Here is a 23061-nt window from a genome sequence, read left to right on the forward strand (position 1 = left end):
GAGGAAAATATGAAGCCACCGGTGAAAATTTCTGTACAATAAAATTGTTTCATGTGCAAAGTTATTTAAAATACTGTGTAAAACTCCTTTCAGCTGTATGCATGAGGTGACTGTAGGACATAAGTAGATTATCAACTATTGAAGCTATCACACTGGAAGTCCAAGCTCATCTCAACAGTACCATCATCTGAGGATCAAGCCTTCAACATAAGAGCATTTTGGAGAAGACACTTCATATTAAAACCATAACAGGTATTGATTTCATAATTATGTATTTAAATTGCAGTATCAATTCAGTAAATTTTCTACTGATTCTCTTGAGTAAATAACTAAATGATCTTTTATTTCACATAGTAAAATCTGCTGGTATCTTCCGTAAACTTTGATAATTCTTTTCTAACCAGAGTGTTCTGGTTAGATTTTCCCTGTGTTGCTAGTGAATGACTTAAAGCATTCAGACCACTTAATATTAAAAATATGGGGCCGGGAGTTTGGCCTAGTGGTAGAGTGCTTGTCTAGCATGCACGAGGACCCGGGTTGGATTCCTCGGTACCCCACATACATAGCAAAAAGCCAGAAATGGTGCAGAGGCTCAAATGGTAGAGTGCTAGCCTTGAGAAAGTCTACGGACAGTGCTCAAGCCCTGAGCCCAAGCCCAGGACTGGCAAAAAAAAAAAAATAGATTGGGGTTCAACTTGCAGAAATGTAAAGTGTCTAAAATATTTTCTAATTGCTATTTTTTATTTTGTTAAACTGCTCAAATAGTTTAAAAATTAAGAAATATACGAATTCACTTATAAAGTTGATTTTTATTATTTAATAAAATGCTAAATGTTTTTAAAAATTAAATTGTAAATTAAATTTCTCATGAAATTAATTTTATCATAGAGTAGAATTTTATCATAATATAACAAAAAGACTAGTATCTACTATCTTTTGTCTTGTATGGGATTAGAATTATATTTTCACCTTGACTGTACATCATCCATATTAACAACATCACTAATATTAGAGTCTAAATTACCTTTGGGGAATCTGTGTGTTCCTGAAAAGTTCTGTGTACAGAGAAATTCCTTAATTGAGTAACATATTTCGTTGACTCCAGGGCATGTCATTTAAAATTTTAAGATCTTTAAAATTACATTTCATGTACAATAATTAATATGTCAGTGCCTCATTGGTAACATTCCTCATTTAGTCACAGAGTAAATAATGACATTATAATCTTACTACCAATGGTTTTTAAGATCAGATATATTATGATATGTTTAACATGATAGAGGAACTCAGTAGTTTAAAAGTTAAAGAACAATTTATAAATGATTATTTGAAAAAACAAAAAACAAAAATACAAAATGCAAGCTTCCTCTGGCGTCTGGCCATTGCAGTACATTGAGTGCCATAGAGACAGCGCAGGGGCGAGTGAGAGCCGGACGGGCACCAGGCACCGAGCGATTCTGCCTCGGAGGAAAAACTAAACATGGGCAAAGGAGACTCTAAGAAGCCGAGAGACTTCATATGCATCATATCATATGTCATCATATGTATTGTTTGTGCAAACTTGCCCGGAGGAACACAAGAAGAAGCACCCGGATGCTTCGGTCAACTTCTTAAGAGTTTTCTAAAAAGTGCTCAGAGTCGTGGAAGACTATGTCTGCTAAAGACAAAGGGAAATTTGAAGACATGGCCAAGGTGGACAAGGCTCGTCATGAAAGAGAAAAACCTGCATCCCTCCCAAAGGGGACACAAAAAAAAAAAGTTCAAGGATCCCAATGCACCTAAGAGGCCTCCTTTGGCCTTTTTGTTCTGTTCTGAATATGGCCCTAAAATCAGAGGGGAGCGTCCTCGCCTGAACAACCCGGGAGATGCAGATGACAAGAAGGCTGATAAGCAGAAGGAAAAATAAGAAAAGGGCATCGCTGCCTACCTAGCTCAAGGAAAGTCTGATGAAGAAAAAAAAAGGAGGATGTGAAGGCTGAAAAGAGCAAGAAAAGAAGGAAGAGGAAGAGAAAGATGAAGAGGATGAGAAAGAAGAGGAAGATGAAGAGGATGAAGATGAAGATGAAGAGGATGAGGATGAATAAATTGGTTCTAGCGCAGTTTTTTTTCCTTGTCTATAAAGCATTTAACCTCCCATACAAAACTCACTCAAAGAAAAAAATATTGAAATGTAAGGCTGTGTAAGATTTGTTTTGAAACTGTACAATGTCTTTTTTTGTATAGTTAACACACCACCGAATGTGTCTAAGATAGCCCTGCCCTGGTGGTCTTTTCAATAGCTACTAACCTTGCCTGGTACAATATGGGGGTTGAAAATTGCCATGGAAATTTAAAGCAGGTTCTTGTTGGTGCACAGCACAAATTAGTTATATATGGGGCTGTTGTTTTTTCATCTTCAGTTGTCGGATGTAGCTTAAAAAGGTCGTATTTTGTTTGTTTTTTACTTAAAGAAAACCCAACTAAACTTATAAGGTTACATTGTTATTTATAGTGCCTACTTACCAATTTCACATAAACTATTATAAATAAAATGTTATCCAAAACGTTAGAAGAGTTTTACTTTGTTCTATATCTGGCCAGAAAACTGACCTCTAAATTTTTGTACGCTCTGTACTTCTCCAGAACTTGTTTTTTTGTTTTTTTTTTAAGAAGAAAAAAACAGAAACAACCACATTTATGCACATAAGCACCAAAGCAAAACCATGTGAGCTACAAGGTGGAAAGAACAGGCGTGGACCAGTGCTGCTGGAATGTGCTTGTGATCTAAGCATCCAGAAGAATGACCCTCCAAATATAGCCCCATGAACAGCAAACTGCATTTAACCTGCTTGCAGGTGAGTTAGGGTGTTTCCTCAGGCACAAATGTTAACAGGAAGCCTCCTCACGTCTTTTTATTTGTAATATTTTCTCCTTTGGAGTGTACACATTTAAAAACAACTATCAACATTTAACCAGTACAAGCACTAATATTACTAAGCTTCTCTAAGTCCTTCATAGACCAGTCTTCTGTTTACAACACAAGAATGCCAGTTCTGTTACTTCTGTCATGGTGATAGCAATGAACTGTGGTGCAGTTTATAAAAGCTATCCTTAATAAACCCTGTGGATTGAACCCATGAGACCTGTGAGGTTGGAATCAGCCAAACCAATAGAAGGGGGAATGTTGATCATGTTGATTGTTTTGTCTGTGTATTGCATGCTCTGTTCTGGAATTTGTGGGGCTGTTTTATTATTATTATTATTATTTTGCCAGTCCTGGGCTTGGGCTCAGGGCTTGAGCACTGTCCTTGGACTTTCTCAAGGCTAGCACTCTACCACTTGAGCCTCAGCACCACTTTCGGCTTTTTGCTATGTATGTGGGGTACCGAGGAATCCAACCCGGGTCTTCGTGCATGCTAGGCAAGCATTCTACCACTAGGCCAAACTCCCAGTCTCTCTTAGTTTTTTTTTGTTTTGTTTTGTTTGATAGTTTTATACCTTTGCTGCAAGTCAGCCTCAGACTGTTATTTGCCAATTTGTTTGTTTAAATGGAGAACTCACTAACGTTTTGCCTTGGTTGGCCTAGAACAATGATCTTCCTGATATGAGTAGCCAGGATCATAGGCATGGCTCACTCTTTGCTTTATACAGTCTGGCTCTTGGCTCACCCTTTGGAATGCTCTTTTTTTAGATTTTTGAAAAAATCTAGTTGTACAGAAGAGGTGCCATTTAACAAAGCAGATTATGAATATAATTCATGATCAGTACTATCCACTTCAACATTACCCACCCCCTTTGGCTCACCCCTTCCCTTACTTTCCTAATCTTGTGTATAAAAGGAAGGTTTGATTTGTATTCTCCTCCTTCCCCTCTTTATTCATTTACCTCTGTATCTTGCCCTCATCTTCATGTACTCATTTCTTTGTGCTGACTTTGCCGGGTTCTGACCTAGTCTTTTAAAAGTTTATACTTGAGCTCTTCAAAACAAAATCTATTACACTTCAATTAGTTCATTTGTGACCACTTGCATATCACCCAACAACAAATCTATAGATATATAAATATATTCTACCTACTACAACTAAGGGAAACCATGCAAGCTTTGCTTCCCTGTGTCTGGATTCCTTCAGTCATAGTAATTCTTTCGAAGTGTTTCCATTTCCTTATGAATGAATGGTACAATATCATTCTTCCTAATAGATGAGTAAAATTCTGACATATATATATATATATATATATATAATCACTTTCTTGATCCATTCATCTACTGAGGAACATCTGAACTTCTTCCATACTTTGGCTATAGTGAACGGTGCTGTGATGAAGATGGCTGTGCTGATAACTTTACTGTATCTTTGTGTCTAATGGACAAAGGCCCAGGAGTGGGATTTCTGGGTCACAGGGTAATTCTATGATTAGTTTTTTGAGGAGCCTCCATACTGCTTTCCAGAGTGGTTGAATAAGTTTATATTACAGCCAACAGTGTGCCAGAGTTCCCTTTTGTCTGCATCCTCACCAGCTTTTGTTGTTTGATTTCTTTGCAGAGGCAATTCTAACTGGAGTGAGATGGAATCTAAGTGTTATTTTGATTTGCATTTCCTTTATTGTCAGAGATGTTGAGCAATTTTTTCATGTATCTATTGGCCATTATTGCTTTTTATTCTGAGAAGTCTTTCTTTAAGTCATTAGCCATTTATTAATTGGGTTGTTGATTCTTTGTTTTTTTTTCTGCCAGTCCTGGGGCTTGAACTTAGGGCCTGAGCACTGTCCTTGAGCTTTCTCAAGGCCAGAGCTCTACCACTTGAGCCACAACACCACTTCCAGCTTTTTCTATTTCACTCTACCACTAGGCCAAACTCCCTACTTGGGTTGTTGTTTCTTTAAGAGTTTAATTTTGTTGTTTAAGGGTTTACTTTTTGTCAGTCATAGAGCTTGGACTCAGGGCCTGGGCACTATCCCTGAACTCTTCAGCTCAAGGCTACTGCCCTACCCCTTGAACCACAGTGCCACTTACGGTTTTCTAGTGGTTAATTGGAGATAACATTCTCATGAACTTTAGTGCCTGGACTGGCTTTGAAACAAGATCCTCAGATCATGAGTAGTTAGGATTACAGTCATGAGCTCTAAATATATTCTGGATATTAATCCATTGACTGATGTACTAGTAAAATTCTTCTCTCATTCTGTGGGCTTTCTACTTAGCTTCTTGGCTATGTCCTGTGCCATATAGAAACATTTTAGTTTGATGTAATCTCATTAATAAAGTCTTTCATTTCCTGTGTTTCTGGATGTTTTTTACTTAAAATGTTTCAATCTGTGCACAAGAGCCTTAGTGATTCCCCTAACTTTTTCTGTAATAGTTTCATGGTTTCCAGTCTTACATTGAGGTATTTGATTAACTTTGATTTGGTCCTTGTACAGGTTGATATATAAATATTTAGTTTCAGTTTTCTGCATGTAGATTCAGCATCATTTGATGAAAAGGTTGTCTTTCTTCCCATCTATGGTTTTGGCTCCCCTATTGAATATTAACTGGATATAGGTTTGTGAGTTTATTTCTGGGTCCTCTATTTCGTTCTATTGGTCCCCAGGCCTATTTTTGTATCAGTACCAAGCCAGTTTCATATGGCTTTGTAATCGAGTTTGACGTTGGGTATTATTCCTCCAACACCGTTCTGTCTTCTAAGTTTTGATTTTGCTATTTGTGGTCTTTTGTTTTTCCACATAAGTTTTTGGATTGCTTTCTCTATCTCATTGAAGAATGTTGTTGGATTTTTGCAGTGAATTTATAATTTGTTTTGGACAGCATGGTCCTTTTGACAATGTTAATTCTTCCAATCCTAGAGCATAGAAATTCTTTGCATATTCTAAATCCTCTTCAACTTCTTAGGATGTTCTTTCATTGATTTTGCAGGTGCAATCTCTGCTGGACATTTGTGTCTTTCAAGACTCCTACCCAAGCCTTTTCTCTCCTAAGAATCTACTTTAACTTCTTCAGAATACACTCATTACTTAGTATGCTCTTTTCAAAATGTGTACATTGTCCTGCTTTTCTCAGGAGTGTATTTGCTCCAAAATAACAGAGACTGTCTTGTTGCCTCTGTATTTACTTATCTGGAAGATCCCTTCAATAAATATTTATACATAAAAGATGAGCTATGGTAGCCAAAGAAAAAACCTATTATGAGTATGTAATAATCAAATGTAGGAAACTATTCACATTATCCTGCAATTTAAGAAAAAGTTGTGGTAAGGCAGAATTAGTTTAAAATATAAAAAATGAAAACTCCATATTTATAAAATGTCCCATTTTTTAAATTTAAAAATAAGTTTATCTTGTACTGCTCCTTTTTATCTACTCCTTCCAAGAAGTGTAGGCTCTCATCATTAAAATACAACTCTGTGGTTCTTATGCCTCAGGCTAAGTCAGGAAGGAACACACTGTATTAAAAATACTAGTAATGTTTCTATTCTTACAAAGTTCATGCAATAGTTCTAAGTTAATGGGTCCTTAAATGAAGTAAAACATTCTCAGATTGCAAATGTTTTATTTTCTCTATAATTGTTTTTAAGTTCATTCATTTACAAATTTAAATAACACTTATTTGCTTGAAAAGCTCACTGTATAACCTTTTAATCTATGAATTCTACATATGTTGATTGCTAAGTATCTCTGCCATAACATTTTATACTGTGTGTGTGAGAAATGTCTCCTCCCTAGAGAAAAATGAACTTTTCTGAAACAGAATTGTGAGTCAATTACCCATTCTGCCCAGTCTAAGCACTAAAGTCTCTGTTTAAAACTGGCTTTATCAAATGCCAACACAGTTCACCATAGTCTCCCAGATGTGGGAAACATCAAAACTATATAGCCTGGAGTAGCTTTAGCTGTGGCCAGATAGGCACTGAGTAAGTTAGTTCTCTTATCTGTTAAATGTTGAAAGTTGGTGCTATATTACATCTAAAGGAGAAAGAATACAAAAAAACAGATGACCAAGTTCTTGTTAGATTTGTGCCTGAGGAAATATCCTGCTGAACTTGACTGCAGTTAAGCTAAATGTTGTGTGCTATGCATGGAGCTTTGTTTATAAGGTAATTATTTTCTCTGATATGGTCCATATTATATGCCAATAACAATATCCACAAATATCCTACACTTTGATAATAAAGAAAATATTGTGTTAATGATATTTAATCCATATTCTAAAAGTTTTTCTATTAGTCCAGTCATACCCAAGGTATATGTAGTATTGTATAAGACCTGAAACCATGAAACTGTTACAAGAAGGAGTAGGAGAAACATAAGAACTCCTTGGCATAGGCTGTAACTTTTTGAGTAAAAATTAAGAAACGCAGCACATCAAAGAAAGACTTGATTAATGAGATTGCATCAAACTAAAAAGTTTCTTCATGGCAAGGTCATAGCCAATAAGCTAAAATGACAGTTTATGTTATAGGGAAAGATTTTTACCAGCTATATATCAGCTATGGCCTAATATCTAGAATAAACAGAGAATTTTAAAAAAATGAACTTTGAAATAACCAACAGCCTAAAATGGGCTATTGAGCTAACTGAGCTCAGCTACTGAGCTTATTAGCAGAAGAAGTAAAAATAGCTAGTAGATGCATACATAAATGTTCAATGTCTCTGGCTATAAAGAAGATGAGGGGCAGGGGTGGAAGGAGGGAAATGGAGACCAAGACATGAGAAAGGGTATCAATGTATGTGAAGTAATGCACCTTCTATCTGGTGAATATAATGTAACCTTTCTATTAATCACAATAAAAATATATGAAAAAAGAAAACATGAATCAAAACAACACTGAGATTAGGTTAGAGTTAGCCATTATCAAGAAAAAAATAGCAGATGCTGAGGATGATATGTCCAAAAGGAAACCCTAATACTTGGTTGGTGAGAATGTAAAATTGTTCAGTACTCTGGAAGGCAATATGGAAGTTACTCTAAAAACTAAATGTGTGGGTAGTTCTACTGAATGTGTTTCTGTACAATGTTATCTAAAACTGATGTTTCAGTCTTTTTTTCCTCTGCTTCCTTTTGGATAATTTCTGCTACAAATTTTGCCCATTTTTAATCTATACTATGTAATTGTATGACAACCTCATTTAACTGCATGTTCTATTTCAGAAGCAACATTTTTGGCCATTGTCATTTAGATTAGTTTGCTTCTCATCATGTCCATGTTTTTTATACCTTCAATATATGTAGCACTTTATAATCACTTTTAATGTCCTCTCAAGTTTGATCATTTTTTTCATTTCATTTCAGGTCCATTTAAATTTTAATATCATTAGAATCAGATTTCCTGCTTCTTTGCATGGCAATTAGCTTTGTGTTTGTTGCCTTTTGTATTGAGTTTAATGTTATTCTTGCTGAATTTTGTTGTATTCCTTTACATCTCATTTGACTTTATGTGTGTACTTGGTTAAATTTACTTGGAGTCAGTAAAATCACTTCGAGGCTAGTTTTGAATGTTTACTAGGGTGTGTAGAGAACATCTCATTGAACAGTGTAAATGTTCTTGCTGTGAATGTGAGACCTTTCGGTACATTGTACCTAGTGCTTTCTGCCTGACAAATTATTTCCACTAGTAAAGAAATATGAACTATTCCCAGTCAATACGAGCTTTGTTTTAGAATTGTTCTGCCTACTTTCTTTGTGCTATCCCCTCCCCCATTTCAGGTAGTTCTCTTCATATATTGTAGAGATGCAGATTCCTTCAAAGCCGTATGTGGACCCCTTTTCAGACCTCCAGAGTTTATCTTTGTGCTGTTCTTTCCTCGTTATTATCATGTACTGAAAATTCTGGGTGCTCACCCTTTGAAGTTCAGCCCCTTTATCTTCACTTTAGGAATCCCTGTGTCTCTGGAGTGTGTCTTCTCTGTGCTATGTAGTAATCTGACAAAATTCAAAGCTCACTTGTTTCTGTAGAAGATCATAATTTGTGTTCTCTTTTGTCCAATGTCTAAAAGCAAGAAAGAGAGAAAAAGAAATCGATATAGGTAAAGACAGAGATAGAGATAGAGAGATGGAAAAGCAGAGAGACAGAGAGACAGGGAGAAAGGAATAGATAGACTTCATTTTCTATTTGTTTATGGCATGAAATCTCTGTTACTCCAGCCAGATACCTATTTCTTTAAATAGACTTTAAATGTTCTCAAAAGCTTTAAGAAATGTGTTCAAAATTTAGTTCTAGTTATTTTGTGTCAGTAGTGAAATGCAGTAGTAGGAATAGGCTTAAAGACCAGAAAAATGACAGATATTAAGAAATAAGTGAACATGTTATGATACTATGTAAAACAGTCCTTAACTGAAAAAAACTAGTTTTAGTAACTGAAGCTATTTCATAATTTTATTTATTCTTCAATCACATAATGTTTTCTCATCTTTTCTAGAGAAAATTCTTTCTGAATCAGGATTAACAAGTAATTGACTAATTAACAACTCAGGCACTTAAGTGAGAAATCCAGCCTTGACTCTCTCTTCATTTCCTAGAAGGAAAAAAGATTTCTAGAAATCTATTGTCCTCATGGAATCAATTAACTGTTCCACCATGGCAAAATAAAAGTCATTATAATTTTGCCATGCCCTGTCTGGCTTCCAGTACTCCTCTCATATTAAAGATGCTATCTGAAAGCATTGCATAATTTCTCTCTCTTGTAACTAGGTTGGCAATTTCACACTTGTGAATTACCCAAATTTAGACCCCAAAGATTTAAGTGCCTACATGCTCCCAAAGACTCATAAACTCGCCAGCTTTCCTCAGTTTTACTCACCCTTTTTGCCAAACCCTTATTGAGTAATTCACTCTACCAGTTCATCTTTATTTTATTTTATTTTTATTATTTACTTATTTTTTGCCAGTCCTGGGTCTGGAACTCAGGACTTGAGCACTGTCCTTGGGCTTTCTCAAGGGTAGAGCTCTACTGCTTGCGCCTCAGCACTACTTCTAGCTTTTTTCTATGTATGTGGTGCTGAGGACATGAAACCAGGTCTTTGTGCATGCTAGACAAGCACTCTATCACTATGCCAAACTCTCGGCCCCAAAACACTATATATATATATATATTGGGGGGGGGTTGATCATGGGGTTTGAACTCTTGGCCTGGGCACTGTTCCTGAGCTCTTCAACTCAAGGCTACCGCTTTACCACTTGAGCCATAGCACCACTTCTCATCTTTATTTTTGCATAAATATTAAAATCACTTTGAGAAATTCTCAGCTCTACAAAATCTATTCACCAAAATAATGCCAAATCTGATAGTGTAGTGGGAACCAGGATGAGAGGTCATTTAAACCTTAAGGCATTAATGCTGCTATTTTCAGTATGGTTTAGGACTATTATAACAATTTAAGTTTTCCCACTGATGCCTTCCACCGAAAGCATTCAATAATGTTTATGCCTCTCCAAATGAAACAAATAAAAAACTCAAATAAACAGTATTGGACCCCAATAATGTGGAAGTAAATATAATTTGACTGTTCTTCAATAAATTACTGAACTCATTATCAAAGAAATATGCTACTATCAATAACAGCCATCTTAAAGGATGAGTTAAAAACAACCACAATTGGTGCGGCCAGAACTGGTTAAGCACCTGCAGAAAACTAAAGTTGGATCCTTCTCTGTCATCCTGCACTAGAATTAACTCCAAATGGATCAAAGACCTCAAGGTAAAAGCTGACACACTGAAAAATTTACAAGGAGGAATAGGAGACACACTAGGCCTCCTTGGCACAGGTCAAAACTTTCTCAATAAGGACCAAGAAACACAACAAATTAGAGAAAGACTGGATAAGTGGGACTGCATTAAACTGCAGAGCTTCTGTAGGGCAAAGGACATAGCTGGAAATTAAAAAGGAAGCCTACAGAATGGGAGAAGATCTTCACTAACCATACAACGGACAAAGGCCTCGTATCTAAAATATATCAACAGCTCAAAAAATTGAATCACTCCAAAACTAATCTCCAAAGTAACAACTATCCCATTAAAAGATGGGCCAAAGACTTACAGAGAGTCTTCTCTGAAGAAGAAACAAAAATGACCTATAGACACATGAAGAAATGCTCGACATCTCTGGTCGTAAAAGAAATGCAAATCAAAACAACTCTAAGATTCCACCTCACTCCAGTTAGAATGGCCAGGATCAAAAAATCTAATAACAACAGATGCTGGAGGGGATGTGGCCAGGAGGGATCACTACTACGCTGTTGGTGGGAGTGCAAACTCATTCAACCACTATGGAAAGCAGTATGGCAGTTCCTCAAAAGACTAAACATAGAGCTCCCCTATGACCCATCAATTCCACTACTTGGCATTTACCCAACCGTCCAGAAACAAGGGCATACTATGATGAGTGGATCAACAAGATGTGGTATTTATACACAATGGAATTCTATGCTACTGTCAGAAAGAATGACATCGCCCCATTTGTAAGGAAATGGAAAGACTTAGGAAAAAATCGTATTAAGTGAAGGAAGCCAGACTCAAAGGAACATAGGCTCAATGGTTTCCCTCATTTGTCATAATCAGTAGAAACCTTGGGCTCTCCTAGCAGAGATTCGCAATCGAGCAAAACCTATATACATAAGGCCATACAGTATGACACTAAATGAAAGGACCTCTAGGATATAAAAACAAAAGCCATATAATGAATGATTGCCGTCTTTAATGTACTATGTTATCTCTCATCTCTTTTGCTGTCCCTTGGTTATCTCATATTGTTACAGTATTTCATTTTGTTATCTGATATATTGGATAAATGCGTATTTGGTTATTTGAAATTGGATAGGGAAGGGGGGGAAACAAGATGAGGGGCGGGGGAAGGGAAATGGGGACCAAGACATGAGAAAGTATATCAATGTATGTGAAATAATGCACCTTCTATCTGGTGAATATATGTAACCCTTCTATTAATTACAATAAAAATATATGAAGAATAAAAGAAATCTAAGGCCAAGTTTGAGGCCAACCTGGGCTCTTGGCAAGTGTGTGCCTCATCAAAATAAACAAGAGACCTAACCAAACCAACATTAAAAAAAAATCAACCACAATTATTTCTCAAAATCATAAGCTTTCTTTTAATTATATATTATTATATTGAGTATCAAATTATTTCTTCAAAGTAAGTTCCAGTATAATCACCTCAAGAGAGACACTAATGATGTTAGTGATTTTTCTCAGGAAAGTTTTAATATCCTTCAGGATGTTATTTTTGAATCTATAAGAATAAAAATTACATAAAAGGCAAGATAATAATCCATATTTTTAGATATAATAGAGAAATTAAGTTGGAGTTCAAATTCCAAATATATCATTGACTGTTTATACTTAAGATAGCTTTAAAATAATTTTGTGTGTGCTGTAAAGGGTAACAATTCTCACTAGAATAGGTAACCCCAGCAGATATGCACAGGACAAAAGTTTTGCATTGTTGGGCATTTGCGCTATATGGTATTCTATTACATACTGTAAAGGCACCAGATTTAGAAATTAGACAAGCTTTAGTTGTGCATTATTTATACATTTCCTTAGTATGCTGTCAAAAATGCCTGTTATATAACTAGAGTAGAATAATTTTATGTGTAAAAGAATGAATCAAATAAGTGGCATACCATATTTTGCTATTAAATAAAGGGAATATTAGTTTATTTTCAAAATAAATATTATAGGTTTAAATATTTTGTGTATAGTTATGAGTTTATAATAGAGATGGATGTAAGTTGCTATTACATACATAATATATATGTATAAACTTGTATTATATGCATATAGAAATATATGCATTATATATAACATTATATATATTATTTCCTATCAGTTCTGTTTTTCTAGAGAATTCAGACTAACACTAACACATACCTGCAAGCCCAAAGTGGTACCATAGGAAACACAAAGGCTCTTGGTGATGCCTTAGGGTAACACATCATTCCATCCTTTGATAAACTCAGGAACCTTTCTATTGTGATCACAATATCATATAGAGGTCTCTGATGCACATAACTGGGCATCTGTATGTATATTCTGGAGGAAGACATCCTATCCTTGCTAAATGTTACCTCTAAACTAGAATTTCCACAGTGTCTTTAGAAGATGATCCTTGTAGTGAAGCAGCTACATCTGGATTGCACAAGACTGATACGGCCAGTGGATTTAATAGCATCTCCCACACCTTCATCAGTGTAAAGTATTTTTCCTTGCTGATGCCATGATCTGTAGCTCTGAAAGTAGTGCTACCTAAATCTCTAAATGGAAAAGACAAATCCATATCCAAAAGCATGGAGAAACCACTGGGCTTCTGAGCAAGTCAAAGGTCCAATATGGCTGACTTCCCTGAAGTGGCTACGATGTCCTAGAGTAATGTCATATTAAGAGTTCCTCATTGCTTGGATTCTGCAAAATGCATTTTCAGAGGCAACAGTCGATATACTAGATTTGGTAAGTCACTGCTGTCAACTTATGTATTTCTTTCACTTATGTTCTCCATGGTCCTCATGAGCTAGTCCCACTGGTTCTTGATTATAAAGACTGAATCGCATAAAACGGCTAAGTCACTTTGTCTCCTTGGTTATTGAGTGCCTCTTGAATGGGATTTTCTTTCCTGTAGGTACAAAAGCATTCCTTCACTCCTTGATGGCTGTGTTCAGTTCTTCAAACTTGCACCCTTCTAATGTCTGTCATTTCCATTTCATTCTGATCATTGCTTTTTCTAGGTTTCAAAGATTCACCCAGCAGTTTTCATTGCCTTTCCAGAGCCTCAATACACTATAAGTCAACAAGTTTTTATTTATGCAACGTCTTTTCTGGGCCTCTCAATCAAGCCTCCTCAAAATCCAATCAAAGAAATATTCCCACAGCCTCTGCCATTACATGTTATTTGCTTCTAATCTTTTATCAGGCCCAGCACATCCAATTGAGTTGCTGTATTTATTTTTAGCCCTAGTTGCCATCTTGACAACCAGGAAAGAGGGTAGAACCAAACCTAAGGGGAAACTTGTCTTGGAGAGAGAGGCTGCTGCAGAATCTTCCAACAGAAGAAAGCACTAGTCCTCCCCTAGAGGAAAGAGGTATTTCTTTAGGCTCTGAAGTTCTAGGAATACCTTCAGTGTCAAAACCTTTTAATGACTTTCTTCTAGATGTTCTGATCCCATGTATCAGGGTCCTAGGACCTTCTTTGAGCACTTAAATGTTTCTGAAGTTTTGTGACTTAACTACAAAATATATCTGCTTCTTAGTGGAACATCTTCCTTTACTGAGGACATAAGGGTGTTATTTAGAAGTCACAAAAAATCCCTTTGGCAGTCATAAGCTCATAAATATCTAACCTCAGTTCTCCATTATGCTTTGTAGGAGCAACTTAGCAATCAATAATCACTGCTCAGGTTAGGCATGTTGACTCGTCTTGTAATTCTAACACTCTGGAGACTGAGGCAGAAAGGTGATGGGATTGAACAAGATCCTTATATAGTGAGTCAGTTTGAGGTCAATATGAAATACTTCATAAGACTGTCTCTTAAAATCCCCCAATAATGATAATAACAACAATAGCAATAATACCACCAGTTCTCTGCATATCCACTTTCCTGTTATTATGAGCAAAATCTTAAGTGGTGGCTTCCAAATATATCTCAGTCCATGGAATCCACAACCTTATTCATTATGTGGATGAAGAGTAAGATGGCTCCCAGATCCTACCTTTGTGTCTATCTTCTCAGAGCTATTATTTCCTCAGATCCATTTATGTCCTCTGAAAAGTGGGTGTCAAGATGAGATTAGTTACGGGGATACTTATGGGGGGGAGGGAAATATCTGTGAAGAATAAGGAGATTGGACCAAGAGCAAGCATAGGAAGCCTTCAGACAATATGGAGGAAAGAAGAAAGAAAGGTCTGGGCATACAGCCCACAGCACCATTATGAGGAAGTGTTGGCCAGGCAAACCAAGGAAAGTGGGTTCACTGGTGGTAAGGTAGGAATGGGCCCTAGTACCCCTGCTAAGTTCACTTATTAACTGGGAGCAACACAAGGCAAGCATGGCTACAGCATTCAGAGGAACGTGGTGGTTGATCACTGTATTTCCTACAAAAGTTCCCTCATAAGAGCTCTGAACAATGCATCTCCATTTATGAACACACTGAGAGATGAATGACTATTGGAAGTAAGTCCTAAAGGAAGTTTGAGAACAATTTTATAATAGTTACATAGAAAACCTTGAAAACAGGTGATTAATAGGAAAATTAGCTATATAAGAAAATTATATAATTCACTGTGGCTCAATGGTGAATTGTATTTAAGTAATCATAATATGATAAGCACAAAATTTAACCAAGAAAAACTTATCGATACAATTTAATCAAAGCCTATATTGGCAGGTAAAAAAAGTATTAATAGAGAAAATAGAGTAATAAGAGCAAAATTTATATCTTATATAAGAGGAAGATTAGCTATTATCTAGGAAGGAAAATAAATAATAAAAGCAGATTACATTAAGATACTAAGTCAGTAATAGTTAAAACAGAAACGACTATAACTGTTTTGATTTTTTGTTTTTTTGGTGCTACTGGGATTTGAACTCAGTACTTCCTACTTGCTAAGAGGGTACTTTACTACTTGAGCCACATCCCTAGATGGTACTGGAATCTTTAGAGAAAATAAATCTACAGTGGGTAGAAGTATAGCATCCAAGTATTATTTTAAGTTCATTGTGTTATTTAGGAAAATTCTGCCAATATAATAAAGTTTTGAACAAAATATCAATTAAGTTCTTAAAGTCAAATAGTGTCTAATATACAGCTGTAAATCCAAATTAATGGCACTAATTTCATACAGTTCTCAGATACACTGCTAATAAAAAGTATTTTAATAGTCCTGTCATATATACAGCTTTTAGTTATTCAAAGGACATACTTTTACTCTTATTTGAGATTTCATTGCAAGTAGTTGAGCATGACCATGTACTGTGTCATCACAGGATTGCAAAATAAATTCTTTCAGGTCGAGCAGTTGAGAGTTTAATGGGGATTTTAGCTCATTTTCCTGATAATATATACTTGGCTGAATGTTCACATGTGTCAGCTGTTATTAGCTGTCCATGTGCGTCATTGAATGAGCTTTGTGGTATTATTTGCAGCCAAAGGAAACACAGGGGAAATCATCACAGCAGCCCCACACATTTTAATCAGTTAAAAAATAAAAAAGTAGTCTGCCCCCCCACTGGTATTTTCACACAGATCCTCAACAACAAGCTTATCATACCACAGCAATAAAAAATGCAAAGCAGAATAACTATAGATGGAGTCAGATAGCTGAAATTTTCACCTTAATTTCAAAACCACTAACACAATTGCTATGAAGTCAATAATCCTGGAAAGTCCTCCAGTTTGAAAGCTTGCAGTGACCTTTTTGTCAGTTACTTTCACTTTTGTGGAGAAACATTTCCACTGATTTTTCCCTTTTCCATCCTTCTCACACACTTGATTCATCTTACTGTCAGCAAAAAATCAAACAGACACAGGCACAGGCACAGGCACACACACACACACACACACACACACACACACTGTAGAAATTAAGTTTTAAAGAGGAACATTATGAAATAACCATCATTCTATGTAACAAGAATAATTTGCTACCTAACATAAGATAATAGACTTTGATTTATTTTCCTCTATTAAATTATTCCTGTATTAAAGTAAATTATTAAATTGTCTCCTTATCCATAAGGACAGGAATGCCACTGACCAGTATTAGCCCTTGGTTCTTACCACTATTTCTTTTTAGGGACTTCACAAGGATCCCAGGATAGTTCTAGAATTATTATCCTCCCCTGAGTCCGTGTGCTACTGTATTCTACAGTAGCACAAATTTGCTTCCCTACATTTGAGGACTGGTGATGGAGCAGCACCTAGAGATTAGACAGGTGCCTCTCTGTCTTTGCTCCTCCTCTCTCTTTGGTACCTTCAACAATACATCATGTCAAATCTGTAAGGAACTCTAGTTCAACTCATCACAATGGAGTAGCAGAAATGGAGCTCCTACTTGCTGAGTTGATGTTCTATGTTAATAAATGACAAATCATTGCTTTAAATAAAAAATAGTGCATCATGTCAATCACAGGAAAGTGGATGGCTTCACAGAAGGCTATAGTTCTTAAGGTTTTAATTTTATGAATGTCCTCTTTATGATTCTCCACAAGAGCAGCCAGATCCTACAATTTTTGCTTTCCTTTTTTTCCCTTGATTAAGGCTGTTCCCACCCAGAATGGAAAGATGGTGAGGTATAGAGAAATTACTCCTTTAAATTATCAATACGTTGCCCTTACACAATTATTCAAATGTTCTCAGTTACTCATTCAATTTTTCTTAAGGTAATGAAGACTATATGTGGAGTGCTTATTTTCATGCCTGAAATATATACAATGATCCCTTGCAAACTATGGGGAGCTACACTCGTGAAAAGTTCTGGAGCTGGAAGAACAGCTTATTGGCAATATATTTTTTTGCTTTTTTATTTTTATTTTCTTTTTATTGTCGGGGTAATGTATAGAGGGATTAGTTACATTTGCCAGATCGTAGGTGCATTATTCTCACACATTGGTATCCCTTGTCATGTTTTGTCCCCATTTCCCTCCCCCCACTCCCTTCCAGTCATCTGGTTTTCCCCTGTTCCCTTTCCTATTTCAAATAAACAAATAAATGTATATACAATATACCAGTAACCAAGTCAGATACTGTAACAATATAAGATTACCCAAAGGGCAAGAAAAAAGAGAAATAACATAGGACATTAAGAACAACAATCACACAAGATAAAGCTCTTGTTTCCATATCCTAGAGATCCTTTCATTTAGTCTCATCCTATATGACATTTTTTATAATTTTTTTAATTGTGATTAATAGAAGGGTTACATTATATTCACCAGATAGAAGGTGCATAACTTCACAAACATTGATACCCTTTCTCATGACATGGTCCCCATTTCCCTCCCCCCCTCCTCCCACTTATCTTGATTTCCCCCCTTTCCTATACAATTTCAAATAACCAATTAAGCACATATAAAATATATCAGATAACAAGGTGAAATATTGTAACAATATGAGATAACCAAGGGATGGCAAAGGAGATGAGAGATAACATAGTACATTAAGGACAACAGTCACTCATTATATGGCTTTTGTTTCCTGCCGGGGCCAACCGGCAGCAAACTAGGGTTCACAGATTGGGGTTCCTGAAATAGGGGGCAAGGACCAGGAAGAAATAGAAGAGAGACAGACATGCCGGGTCCGGGATGTCCGCAGTCCAGGTAAAGACTGCCGAGACTGCCGCGTTTATTTTTCACTCCCGCTTCTTCCCTCCTTCAGACCCAGGCAACCTCCAGGTGTTACATTCATATGGTAAATCTCAGGTCATTTACATAGAATAAGGCCAGAAAACAATAAGACAATAAAGCCATTGTCTGATGCAAGTCAAGGTACAGTTTGATTCCACTCTGGCTCCCAACAGTTTCCTTATTCTGGAGGTCCTTACATTTAGTGTGCTATATGACATTTTTATAAAAAAAAAAAAAGTAAAAGGCTGAACAGCAAAATATAATGGCTAGATACACCCAAACTTAAAATGACTAAATAAAGCCGGGAGTGGTAGCTTACACCAGGAATCCTAGCTACTCAGGAGGCTGAGATCTGAAGATCTCCATTCAAAGCCAGCCCAGGCACTAAAGAACATGAGATTCTTATCTCCAATTAATCACTAGAAAAGGAGAAGTGGGGCTGTGGCTCAAGGGATAGGGTGGTAGCCTTGAGGTGAAGAGCTCAGGGACAGCTCCCAGACCTAGAGTTCAAGCCCCATGACCAACAAAAAAATTACTAAATAAAAAAAATCTTAAAGCCTGAGTTCAAACCCCAAAATAAATCATATCTGTCATTAAATTTTTGTTCTGCTAAGATGCCAGTTGCTTGTGCCTGAAATGAAATCCTTGCCTACACGGGAGGCTAGTATCAGTAGGATTATTATTTGAGGCCAGCTCAGGTAAAAAGTTCACAGTCACTTTCTCAAATCATAGCTGGACATACATACCTATCACATTAGCTACATGGAAAGCTGTGATGGGGAGGAGCCAAGTTCCAAGCAAGCCCAGGAAAAAGAGGCCACAAAGCTCCATCCCAATGAAAAAGCTACCTGAGGTGATGAACGTATTATTCCAACTACTTCAGGAAGCAAAAACCAGGAAGATTACAGTACAACATGAATCTGGTCAGGAAGTGAGACCTATCTCAAAAATAACCAATGCAAAAAAAGGGCTGGACTTGAGCTGAAGAGCACAGGGACCGCACCCAGGCCAAGTTCAAGCCCCATGACCCACAAAAAAAAGGGGTGGGGCCTTAGTAACACGGCAACTACTTAGCAAGCAAAAAAAAAAAAAAAAAAAAAAAAAGTTCAAATCATAGAACCGAAAATATGAACCAACAAAAACCTGTTTGAGTATAAAATCTTCTACCAGAGCATTTTTTAAATGTTTCAAAACTGCCATGACCTATTGAAGCAAATGTGATCATTCAATTAAAATTTTTGAGAACTGTTCTCTATTGGCTAGACATGGGAGTGGATATAGTGAGACCTCAGTTTTGAGTCCAGTCCAGGAAAAAGGAAAGTGAGACCCACATCTCAACAAACAATCCATGCATGATGTTCTATCTATAATTCCCAGCCCATGCAAGAGGTAAAAGGATCTCTTGTATAAAGCCAGCCACAGCAAACTATGGGGCCCTACCTGAAAAAGAAAATTAATGTAAAAAAAATTTTAAAGGGATGATTGTGATTCAAGTGTTAGTTCACCTACTTAGCAAATACACGACTCTTAGTTCCATTTAAAAATTATTCAGTACCATTTTTTAAGTCATGTCTTTCATCTGTATTCTTTCTATAAATATGTGTAGCCGGAGGTACAACTGTCTACACAAATCTCATGAAGGACACTTAAAAGAAGAATTTAAAAAAAAAAGAATTCATGCTATTATTATATGCTAATAGTTGATATTATGTTGCTGCAATAACTAGTGTTATTATATTAATGTAATGGCTAATAGAAAATATTTGCATAAATTTCTTCATAAGCTGGAGCTATTAGAAATATGAAATGTCTTTGTCTTTCTAAATCAAATACAATAACTGTTACTAAAATCTTGTCCACCAAAAATGGAATAATTTCAGTATTTAATGTTATTGTTGCTCACTTATGCCTATTTACAGAAGGCTTGTGTCTTTTCATAAATTATCCAAATTATTAAGAAGTATTATGTCCCAGACCAGTTTTCTACACATTTGTTGAAAAAAATTAAAATTAAAAGATCTCCAATAAGTCTGAACAAATAATTTGGAGAATTAGTATTCTTTTGTGCTGCATACAGAACTGATGAAGCACTTGTTAAAATATTAATTTTTGGCCTTGTGCCTGAAGATTATAATTTAATAGGCTTGAGGAAGAGCCCAGAAATTTTTATTTTGCATATTTACATAGTTTAACAAGTTACTTTGATAGGAATAACTATAAATGATTTAACTAAGTTTTGCATTATGAAAGGTCTCGTATCTTAATTTTTTGTTATATTACTTTAAATCATATAAATGGACTCTGGAGCACTAAATACTATGGTTGACAAAAGATTATTAAAATTATGTGAGACATACTTTTTTTTTGAGCCCTGTAATACTTTTATTATGGCAAAATGCACATAGCAAGAGGGGCCGGGAGTTTGGCCTAGTGGTTAAAGTGCTTGCCTAGCATGCATGAAGACTGGGGCTCGATTCCTCAGTACCACATACATAGAAAAAAGCCGGAAGTGGTGCTGAGGCTCAAGTGGTAGAGCTCTAGCCTTGAGAAAGTCCAAAGACAGTGCTCAGGCCCTGAGCTCAAGCCCAGGACTGGCAAAAAAAAAAAAAAAAAAAAAAAAGATGCACATAGCAAGAGAATTTGTCATTTTAACCATTTAACGTATACAGTCCACTGTAATAAATGTACTAACATGATTGTGCAGCCATCACCACCCATATATTTTTCATCTCCAGCTGAAACCCTGTGCCCAGTAAGTACTAAATCTTCTTTCTTCTTCCTTTCAGGTCTCCATATCCAAGTTTGTTTTTGTTTTTATTTTTCAACTTTGACATGCTCTCCCATAACAAATTCCCCATCCTATAACCAAAAATGTAAATTCAGTTAGTTTCTCTTCCTGTGGCTTCAAAATTCACCATTGTTCCCTGGATTGTCTCTTCTAATGACTATCCAGTCATATATTTACACAAGAGTGAATGGTTTCCCAAGAGCACTGTTCTATACCTATTCCCCTCTCACTTTCATCTCCATGGTCTCTAAGTCTGCATGAGTCCTTCTGCCTTTTAAAGTAAACACACAGGCCACAGGCCCAATTAGTTGTCCACCAGACCTATTTCAATTGCTAGCTACAGGAATGTGGATTCATATGTGTGCCTAGAGAGTGGCTTTGGCTCTAATTAATGCACACGATGCTATGTCCTAAGTAACAAATCCAATAACCAGATGTCTAGTTAACAGGAAAAAAAAGTGTTAGCTTTTTGTCAGCTGAGTTCATTCACACATAAGAAGAAAAGGTTTTTACTAATAAATTAAGTAGTCTCTGTCCATGATCTAATGGCTCTGGGACTTGTGGCGAGGCAGCACATCAGCATGAGTTTACAGCAAAGCAAAGCTACTCATGTCACTGCCAGGAAGCAAAGGAGAAAAAAAGGAAGAGATGGGATCCCACAATTTCCTCCCAGGAAACACCCCAATGACCTTAACATTTCCCACAGAGCCCTTTCTCCTAGATGGTCTAACACTTCACAGGAGCATATGGATTCATTCACTCCTTTAGAATTCATGGAAAATGTTTGCAAGGGCTCTAAAAACCTAAGACACATTCTACCCTTAGTCTGTTAAAATAGCCATTTTATAATCTATTGTCCAAGTGCAAATTTTGAGTGCACGCAAATACTATGTTTTTCAAACTTGGTTCAATACTAACGACATTTTCTAACTGACGTTTGAGGCTTATATTATTTTCTCTAATACCAGATACTAATAAAATGGTTCTGACTGTATGATTTTTAAGGAGACAAAATGAAACTTTCACAAATTAGGTAGCTGTAAGAAGTACCAAGCAGCAGTAGAAATCATGACAAAAATAAAAAGCATAGTACAGAGGGAAAAGGTTTTGTTTTACTGATGATGGTCTGGACAAAGGCATGAAAAATAACATTGGCTTAGGAGCACTTTTGTTTTATAGAAGATAAAAGTTAATATCATATCTGAACAATTGCATGCCATTCTCCTTCCTGTTTTCAAATATTGTTAATGACAGCTACATCCTGACCATAGCATTATATAAGGACCACGGGAGGGAGGGGGGAATATCCATGAACAAAAGTTGTGTGAAGTGATAATATAGAAAGAAGGGGAAAAAGGTGCATGAACTCCCTGCTGCCGCCACTCTTTCCCTATCTTCTGTCTGAACTACACTGTCTAGGTAGAATGAGTCTCAGAGCTCTTAAGTTATTTTTCTCTTTTGTGAATGAGTTGTTACGGGATAGAACAACATGAAGAAAGGATTTATGTTGGAAATATTCTGAAGGTAAAGTTTTGGTCATTTTCTGTTTAATCTTTGCCAGTTTGACATTTTTAGGCACCTTGGTTCCTTCTCTTCTACTTACATGGTTAGTAATTGGATAAGAGCTGAAAGAGGATATAAACTTCCCTCCTCAATGCACACTTGGCAACTTTTGTGATACTTCAATTTATATTTTTGTAGTTTTATTAAACTAAGACTGAAAGATTTTTATCTGGAATTTGTGTCCTCAATGGTTTCTGACATTTGTCCAGAAGCAAATTTATATTTTTCATGAAAAGCCTCCTGGTGTATCAAGTCAAAAAGGATCAAAACCCACAGAGGGCAAAACAAATACCTACTAAAAAGTTCATAGTTTCATAGATAATAAATTTTTAGTCCAAAAAAAGCCTCAAGCAGGGCCAGGAATTTGGCCTAGTAATAGAGTG

General features: G+C 36.2%; 1 long non-coding RNA gene across 2 annotated transcripts in view; it reads right to left on the minus strand.

Moving 5' to 3' along the window:
- Nucleotides 1–23061, minus strand: part of LOC150059629 (uncharacterized) — a 169434-nt gene that overhangs the window by 101014 nt on the left and 45359 nt on the right. The gene's annotated exons all lie outside the window — the stretch shown is intronic.

The sequence above is a fragment of the Megascapheus bottae genome, chromosome 8 (assembly GCF_031878675.1).
Source record: "Megascapheus bottae isolate mThoBot1 chromosome 8, mThoBot2.hap1, whole genome shotgun sequence".
Classification (NCBI taxonomy): domain Eukaryota; kingdom Metazoa; phylum Chordata; class Mammalia; order Rodentia; family Geomyidae; genus Megascapheus; species Megascapheus bottae.